At 47.2% G+C, this 8,038-nt stretch overlaps 1 non-coding gene across 1 annotated transcript; it reads right to left on the bottom strand.

Moving 5' to 3' along the window:
* Nucleotides 1–1,629: 1,629 nt before the first annotated feature.
* Nucleotides 1,630–1,736, bottom strand: LOC124962521 (U6 spliceosomal RNA). The gene has a single exon (XR_007104528.1). It is a non-coding gene; the product is annotated as a U6 spliceosomal RNA (small nuclear RNA).
* Between the last annotated feature and the right edge of the window lie 6,302 nt (nucleotides 1,737–8,038).

The following is an 8,038-nucleotide window of genomic DNA, read 5'->3' as shown; positions in this document are numbered from 1 at the left end:
AGGTGAGGCGGCAAGGAACATCCTGGCACTGGCTCTGTCCTGAAGACCTGAGGAAAGCCTTTGTCCTGGTGGCCTATAATAGGTTTCAGGAGAGAGCTTCAATATTTGCTGCAAACACAGGCACAAAGGCTGTGGAGGGCTATTGTGGAACTAATCCTCCTGGCCAGAATGGGTTCAAGTGCTGGGCGGGCACTGGGGATATTGCCATTTAGGAGCAATTGTAGGAGATAATGGACCGCAGGGAGATAATCTCTATTCAGGTGGAGGGAAGTGGCCAGAGGCACTCCCCAGGGTGGGGTGAAAGGAGACAGCACCTGTCTTACCGCTCAGAAACACAGGTAGTCTCCCCGTACCCCGTGTGCCCAGCTCCATGCCTGGAACAGCAGCTCTCTCCAAGTTGGCTGGATTGCCTGGCCAGCTGTCCTTTTCTGGGGTCACTGTGTCTGGGGGTGGGAATGGAAATGAGGGTCAGCTGGGGCTGTTGGACTTCTCTTTCTCTGCTCTCTCTCCCTTCAGCTCTCTCCAGCCTCTTTTTGGTCCACTGCACACAGACAAGTCATTTCTTGGCTTCATAGGGCCAAGGAAAGGAAAACCAACTGTATTTGCATGTCATTAGCATAAAAAGATGGTATTGCAAGTCTCTTTAGCTCCTCCCTCCTAGTCATCTCTGAGTATGGTATGTCAATGTTCTGTCCCGTCACTAGGACAAAGTCTGGTGGGTTTTGGGGCATGGGGGTACACGTCTGTCATGCCAGTGACTTGGAAGCCTAAGGCAGGAGGATCACAAGTTCAAGGCAAGTGTCAGTGATAAAGCACCCTTGGATTCAATCCCCAGTATCCCTGCCCGCACAAAAAAGGAAAGAGAAACAAAGTCTGGCGGGCTGGGTTGTGGCTCAGTGGTAGACGCTTGCCTAGCATGTGTGAGGCACTGGGTTTGATCCTCAGCACCACATAAATAAATAAATAAATAAATAAAGCTATTTTGTTCTCTACAACTTAAAGAAAGTCTGGCAGAGCTGGTTAGTAAAGTGTTTCCCCGAGGTCCTTCCAAGGATGGGCTATGGTCACAGCAGTGGAGTCCAAGGAAGAAATCTACAATTCCAGGAAAGAGAAGTCTGTAAAACTTGAATCTTCAAGCTTTGCATTAACGCAGGGGGCTCTGCCAGAATCCCCTCACTTCCAGATCCCTCCAGGGGCACAGAATGGTTGTATTAGAAATAAAGAGGAAGAAATATGACTGGTTTACATAAATTTAGCATAATTCTACATATTTTTATGTATTTGCATGGGTGGGATTATTCACTTTCCCAGAAGTTTTCAAGTTCCATAAGTTTGCTTTCTTAAAGTTCCTCTTGTAATTAACTTTTACTTTTTTTTTTTTTTTTTTTTTTCTTTTTTGCGGTACTAGGGTTTGAACCCAGGGCCTCATGCTAGGCAAGTTCTCTAATCACTGAGCTACATCAGCAGTCCTTTTTTTGTTTTTTATTTTGTGACAGGGTCTTGCTAAGTTGCTGAGCCTGGCCTTGAACTTGTGATCCTCCTGCCTCAGTCTCCGAAGTCACTGGAATTACAGGCATGGGCCACTATGCCTGGCCTTTCGTTTGCTTCTCATTAGCTTCTTTTTTTTTTTTAAATATGGAACGCTTCACGAATTTGCATGTCATCCTTGCACAGGGGCCATGCTAATCTTCTCTGTATCGTTCCAATTTTAGTATGTGTGCTGCCGAAGCGAGCACTCTCATTAGCTTCTTAAAATGCAGGTGTGTCTCCTCTGCAGGAGGGAAGAGAGTTCTGGACAGGAGCTTGGTGAGGAAGACAGAAGGAGAAGAGGGATGGTACAGACGTCCGCGGTCTCTGCCAGGTCCCGGCAGTACCATCCCAACCCCAGGACACCCAGGGGTCTGAGGTGTGTATGATGCTCTCACAAAGCCTTCCTTTTGCCAGAGCTTGGTGGCATCTTATTTCCAGTTACAAACTCATGGAGTAGAGCAGGATGAGGCTGGGCGTGTCTGCCCGGGGATAGATAAGAATCCACCCAGCCTGACTCTGGGGCAGGCTTCAGCAGAAACTGACCTGCATCTGGACTGAGAGCCAGTTTGGCCTTAGGAAGCACCTTCCAAACCGCTCAACCATCCCCTGCCACTAACAGTGCAAAAGGCCCCTCTCCCCTGGCAGTTATGGGACGGGTAGAGAAGAGGGAATAAATCTGATCCCTCTCACAGCAGAGGCCTGGAGATCAATCTAGTTATTTCCATTTACAACCAATGATTGTCATATGGAAGATAAATGAGACCTGGTTTAGCTGAAGCCATGCTGAAGGGAAACACCTGGGAAGGTGTTGGACCTCTCTCGGCTCCCAGCCCACCCCACCTCTCTGAGGCTCCATCTTCTCCATCCTTCTCTCTTATCTTCTGAGCAAGTTTTAAATACCCACATTGTTATTAGCAAACTCCAGTGCTATTTAAACATTTAATAATATCCTTCTAGAACATTCTTTAGGCCACATGACTTACTATCTGGAAACCTTTGACAGGGATCAGGTCCTGCATGGTGTGGTTCCAGCCTTCTTTTCTCATCTCTCCACTTTCCTGTCCCTCTTCCTCTGGGTTTTTCAGGTCCAGCCCCCTTCTTCCCAGCTTGTTCCCAATCTCCGGTCTTTGGCTTGGTTGGCTGTTCCTCCAGCATCTTCTGAGGACAGCACCCTCTCATCTCAGGGTTCAGCTCTGAGGTCCCCTCCTCAGAGAGGCCTCCTTCACCTCCCAATCTAGGTGGGATCCCAGCATATCAAACCTGCACCTATTTTATTTATGTGGTGACTAGTTTGTTCTGTCTTCCCTATGGACAGAGATATCACCTAATTTGTCACTCCGTGTCTCCAGCATCTGGCAAGGCATCTAAAACATAGTGAGTGCTCAGGAAATATTTGTTGCATGAATACGTATGGATGAGTCGGGGTCAGTGGCAGATCATGGATTTTGGAGTTGGAGAGGTGCAATTTCTGATGGTGGGTCTGTCACTCATTGATGGAAAGCCATGAGCAAGTTATTCACCTTTCTGAGCCTCCATTCCTTCGCTGAGAACAGGGGTAATAATGTCTATCCTGAAAGTTAAATCCAGCAACAAGTCTGCAAGTGTCTGGCATTAATAGGGAATTCGATACATAGTGATCAGTAATATTAATAATTTTGTTTCATTCTTACACTGTACTAGGATCCTGTTCCTGCTCCTAAGGACTCCGTTTATTGAACGCCACAGAGACCCAGAGCCAATGACGAAACCCTGGTGTGAACCAAGTCCCATGGGAACAAAGAGGCAAGAACCATGCGTTCTACAACCCTCCGCTGGACCTGCATTTTACAGTTTATTTAGCAGCACACCTAGTTCATTTGATTGCTTCCTCAACCTTTAAGGTAGGAAAGATGGGCCTCAGTATCTTCTTTTATAACAGGAGAGCAGAGGTCCAAAGAGATGACGCCATTCCCCAAGGTCAGGCCTGGGTGCTTGTTCTGCTTTCCTCCTCTTCCATGGTGCCTGACGCTCTGGACCCTTATGTGGCTACTGGAATGGCAGGTCCATGACAGTTCGTTTTGTTCACTGTTCCATCCCCCAAATAGCAGCTGACACATAATAATAACTGGATGGTAAATATATGGGGAAGAGTAAATGAAGGACAAAAGAGCAGGGGATGGCAGGGGAAGCTTGGAATCTCTCAAACTCAAGGCAGAGTAGCCAGGTAAGGGGCTCAGCCTGTGGGGCCCCACTGCCTGGGGTTGCCACACCTGAGCTGTGTAACTTGGGTAAGAAACATCAGTGCCCTGGTCTCCCCATCTGCCTAATGGGGATGATAATATAACACACAGTTCACAGGGTTGTTGTGAGGACTGCATTAACGTTCATAGGGAGATCAGAGTGGTACCTGGTGCATAAGAGACTTCAGCCCATATTTGGTAACTTAAAAAAAAATGAACATTTGGACTACCAATCTAATATTCTTTCTCTAAGTCATAGTATGTGTAGAGCTTTATAACTTCCCAGTCACCCAAATGTCCATGATTTTATTTTATCTTTATATCATCTTTGTGAAGGAAGCAAAAAATAGTTATTACCCCCACCCCCAATTTTACAGAGGAGAAAACTGAGGCCAGAAATGAGTTTGGCTCAAGGTCACAGAAATGCTTGAAAAAAATGACCTGATTTCAAGTACACTGCCCCACGACTCCACAGGAAATTCCCTCCACCAGAGCTAGCCTGAAACAGAAAAGGCATTTATATCAGTCCCTTTCACTTTCAGGGTTTGGAAACCATTTAATTTCATTTAAGCATGGGCTGTTGTATGTAAGACAAATGTTCCTGGGGCTTTAAGGTCAAGGGAAACTATGGATCCAGAGAGACAGACCCAAGGGTAAATAAATGCCTGGGAGCGCCAATGCCCTCTCCTCCCAATGTGCATTCATATTCACAAGGAACTGTCGTGACCCAGAGCTGTGGCAGTCATCGTCGGGCAGTGAAGACAAGGTGCGGTCCTCCTGCAGGGTCTTTGGTCCAGTTTGGAGCAGGAGGCAGAATCTTCCTGGGGCTGAGTATGTCAGTTACCTCCTTTTATTTTTATTCTTTTGGAACTGGGGATTGAACCCAGGCGTGCTCTACCACTAAGGTATATCCCCAACTCTTTTTATTTTTTTATTTTGAAACAGGGTTTAAGTTGCTGAGACTGACCTTGAACTTGTGATCCTCCTGCCTCAACCTCCTGAGTAGCTGGGACTATAGGCACGTATCATGGCATCCAGCTAACTATCTGCTTTTAAAGACTCTAGGCAGGTAAAAAAATCTTGTTTGTTTTAAGTTACTACAATGGTCAACAGAGAATTTGAATCCCGGAGGTCATTCATATGGGGAGATAGGAAAAGAATTGATCAATCTTTTCATTTGTTCATTCATTCATTCAGCTCTTTTTTTTAAAATTGTTTTTAGTAAGCTTACCAGCTCAGCTCTCATTCACTGTACTCTTAACTTCCAATGGGGAATCCCAGAGTCTTGTGCTTGAATTCACAAATAGATTTAAAACAAATGTCCCCATGACTGATCCTGACCTAATCATAACCACCATTTATTGAGCATCTCCTGAGAGGTAGGTCCATTACATACATAACTGGAACTCTTTGAGCTAAGCATTGTCATCCCTACTATCCAGCTGAGCAGTGGACACTCTGAGGTGTGAAGTGACACCCCCAAGTTCCCTCAGTCATGCAGACAGTCCAGACCCACCCCACTGGGAGACATGGGCACGGGGGCTTGGGAGAATTTTTATGTCTGTGTCCTTCTCTTGTAGGTGAATCAGAATTTGTCAACCTTGGATTCAATATTTATTTTTCTTCTTTTTCATTTTTGGTTGAGTAATAGATTCAAATAATTGGAAATTCAAAATGTAAAATTATACTAGGACTTGATCTCTCTGCTAACCCCACTTGCCCAATCCCTCCTATGAAAGGTAACTACTTTTTATTGATTTTTTGTACATCCTTCTAGAGTGTTCTTTATGTCTGTGCAAAAACGAATATGAAGTCTTATTTCAGTCTCTTATTACAGAATGGACAATATATCATACACCCAACTCTGCTTTTTCACATAGCAATGCATCTTCACGATCTATTCCACAGACAACTTCATTCTTTTTTTTTTTAAATTGTTCTTTTTAGTTATATGTGACAGTAGAATGTATTTTGACATATTTTGCATACATGGAGTACAACTTCCCATTCTGGTTATACATGTTGTGGAATTACGTTGGTCACGTATTCGTATATGAACACAGGGTAGTGAAGTCCGATTCATTCCACTGTCTTTCTTATCCCCATTCCCTCTTCCTTCCCTTCATTCCCCTTTGTCTCATCCAAAGTATTTCTATTCCTCCTCCCCACCTTATTGTGAGGTAGCAACTGCATATCAGAGAGAACATTCGGTCTTTGGTTTTCTGGGAGTGGCTTATTTCACTTTGTATGATAGTCTCCATTTCCATTCATTTACCAGCAAATGCTGTAATTTCATTTCTCTTTAAGGCTGAATAATGTTCCCCTGTGTATATATACCACATTTTCTTTATTCATTCATCTGTTGACCACTTCATCATTCTTTAAAAAATTTAGCTTTAATTTTTTTTAAAAATATTTGAATGTACTCCACTGATATTTATCACTTACCATGCACCAGTATAGCACCCTTGCTATACTGAGTGCTGAGATTAAACTGATGAATCAACACAGTCCTGTCTTCAAGGAGACTACAGTCTAAAAGCAACAGACAATTACAAAAAAGAATTGCAGGTGCCATTTATTCAAACAAGATTTATGGAGTACCAGCCGCTTGTCAGGCATCAGGAGATGATAGTAAATAAAGCCCACGAAAATCCCTGCCCCATGGTATTCTGTCCTAGTGGTGTGGACGATCTGGCACTAGGATCAGCAGGAATGGGGGACCTGGAGGGCCCTGACCTGGTCTGGGGGCCAGGGAGGGCTAACTGGAGGAAATGGTTTCCCCTGATGATTAGTAGTCCAGGAGGAATCTGCCAGGTTAAGGACCAGAGACAGGCCGTGTCTCAGACAGAGGTGTCCTGCGGGCCAGGGCTGGGAGGTAAGAGGCAGCCAGCGGCCCTGGGGAACAGAGAGAAGTTTGCTTGGAGCATCGAGGGACAGAGGCCTGAGGAGCAGGCAGTGGCCGATGGGGGGCACCCTGTGGACCACAAGAAGGATTTTGTCTTCATGGACACCACAGGGGTAGCTGCTGTGGAGTAGCCAGGAAAGAGATGGATGGGCAAGCAGGAGGCCAGAGTGTGGCCTAGGCAAGACGCACTGGCCACCTGGACCAGGTAGAGCAGAGGGGACCGGGAGGAGGCTCTGGATCCAACAGATGGTGACAGATGGGTTGTGTGGACAGAACCTGGTTGGACATGAGGTGGAGGGAGAGGAAACCGCATCTTCTTGTCTGAAAGATGATCCTAATGACCTAATGGCCCCTCTGTGGGACTCGCTGATACCAGCCAGGCTCTCAGGACTGTAACTGCCCCACCTGCCCATCCCTGACACCCGCATCTCTTTGTTCCCGTGTCCCCTCCAGCCTGATGGCCTATTTATCATTTTGCTTCAACAAGGGGAGGCTACTTCCTGACCTGCTAAGCCTCTGCTAGTCCCTGTCACCCACACCCACTAGACACACACACACACTATACCATACACACACACACTGTGCCCCCCCACATGATCACACACACACACACTGTGCCACACACTGTGCCACACACACACTGTGATACATACACACACACTCACACACACACATGCACTCACACACACTATACCACACACACACTGTGACACACACTGTGACACACACACTGTGACACACACACACACTCTCACACACACAAATCCTGGCGCAGGCCTTTGCCCTCCACATGAGCTAATGCTCTGCCAACCTGGTCCCCCACCTCAGCACATGTCCCAAGGAGGCTGCAGTGTTCGCCGCCCTCTGTCACGGCCAGGCCTGTCCTGTGCCGGCTTCAGTTAGTTTGGGGAGTTACTCTCAGCTTAGTCTGGGTCCGCCCCTGGACTGTGGGCTCTGGGAATAAGGCCACCCTGTAGGTGCCTGCCACGTGCCCCATTCCTAAGGGAGCAGCTCAAGGAGTCGCTGGTGGCGGCCGCCCGGGCACAGCAGCATGCGGAGTGGGCATTTCTCCAACACCCCCCACCCGCCCCGCCGCCGGCAGTTTGGCATCCAGCTGTGCCAAGCGCAGGTTTATTTGTTGATAAGGTGTAGCTGTCTTTCCCGAGCCCCAAGGGCATGTGCCACCCAGAGCCCTGTCCTCTCTTCTTCAGCAGCAGCCTGGAGCTGCTCCCAGGGGCAGGGCTGCCGTGGGCATCAGGAGCCTGGCCCAGAAGGACCTCGCTGATCCAGGTCCTCTTCTTTTGAAAGGGTGGTGATGAAGGGTCCCTGGGACCTGTTGCCACAACCCCCACCCAGACCCCAGACCAAAGCCACAACCTCC

The sequence above is a fragment of the Sciurus carolinensis genome, chromosome 12 (assembly GCF_902686445.1).
Source record: "Sciurus carolinensis chromosome 12, mSciCar1.2, whole genome shotgun sequence".
Lineage (NCBI taxonomy): Eukaryota > Metazoa > Chordata > Mammalia > Rodentia > Sciuridae > Sciurus > Sciurus carolinensis.
Note: the sequence above shows the minus strand (reverse complement) of the source record. Positions and strands in the feature narration are given on the sequence as shown.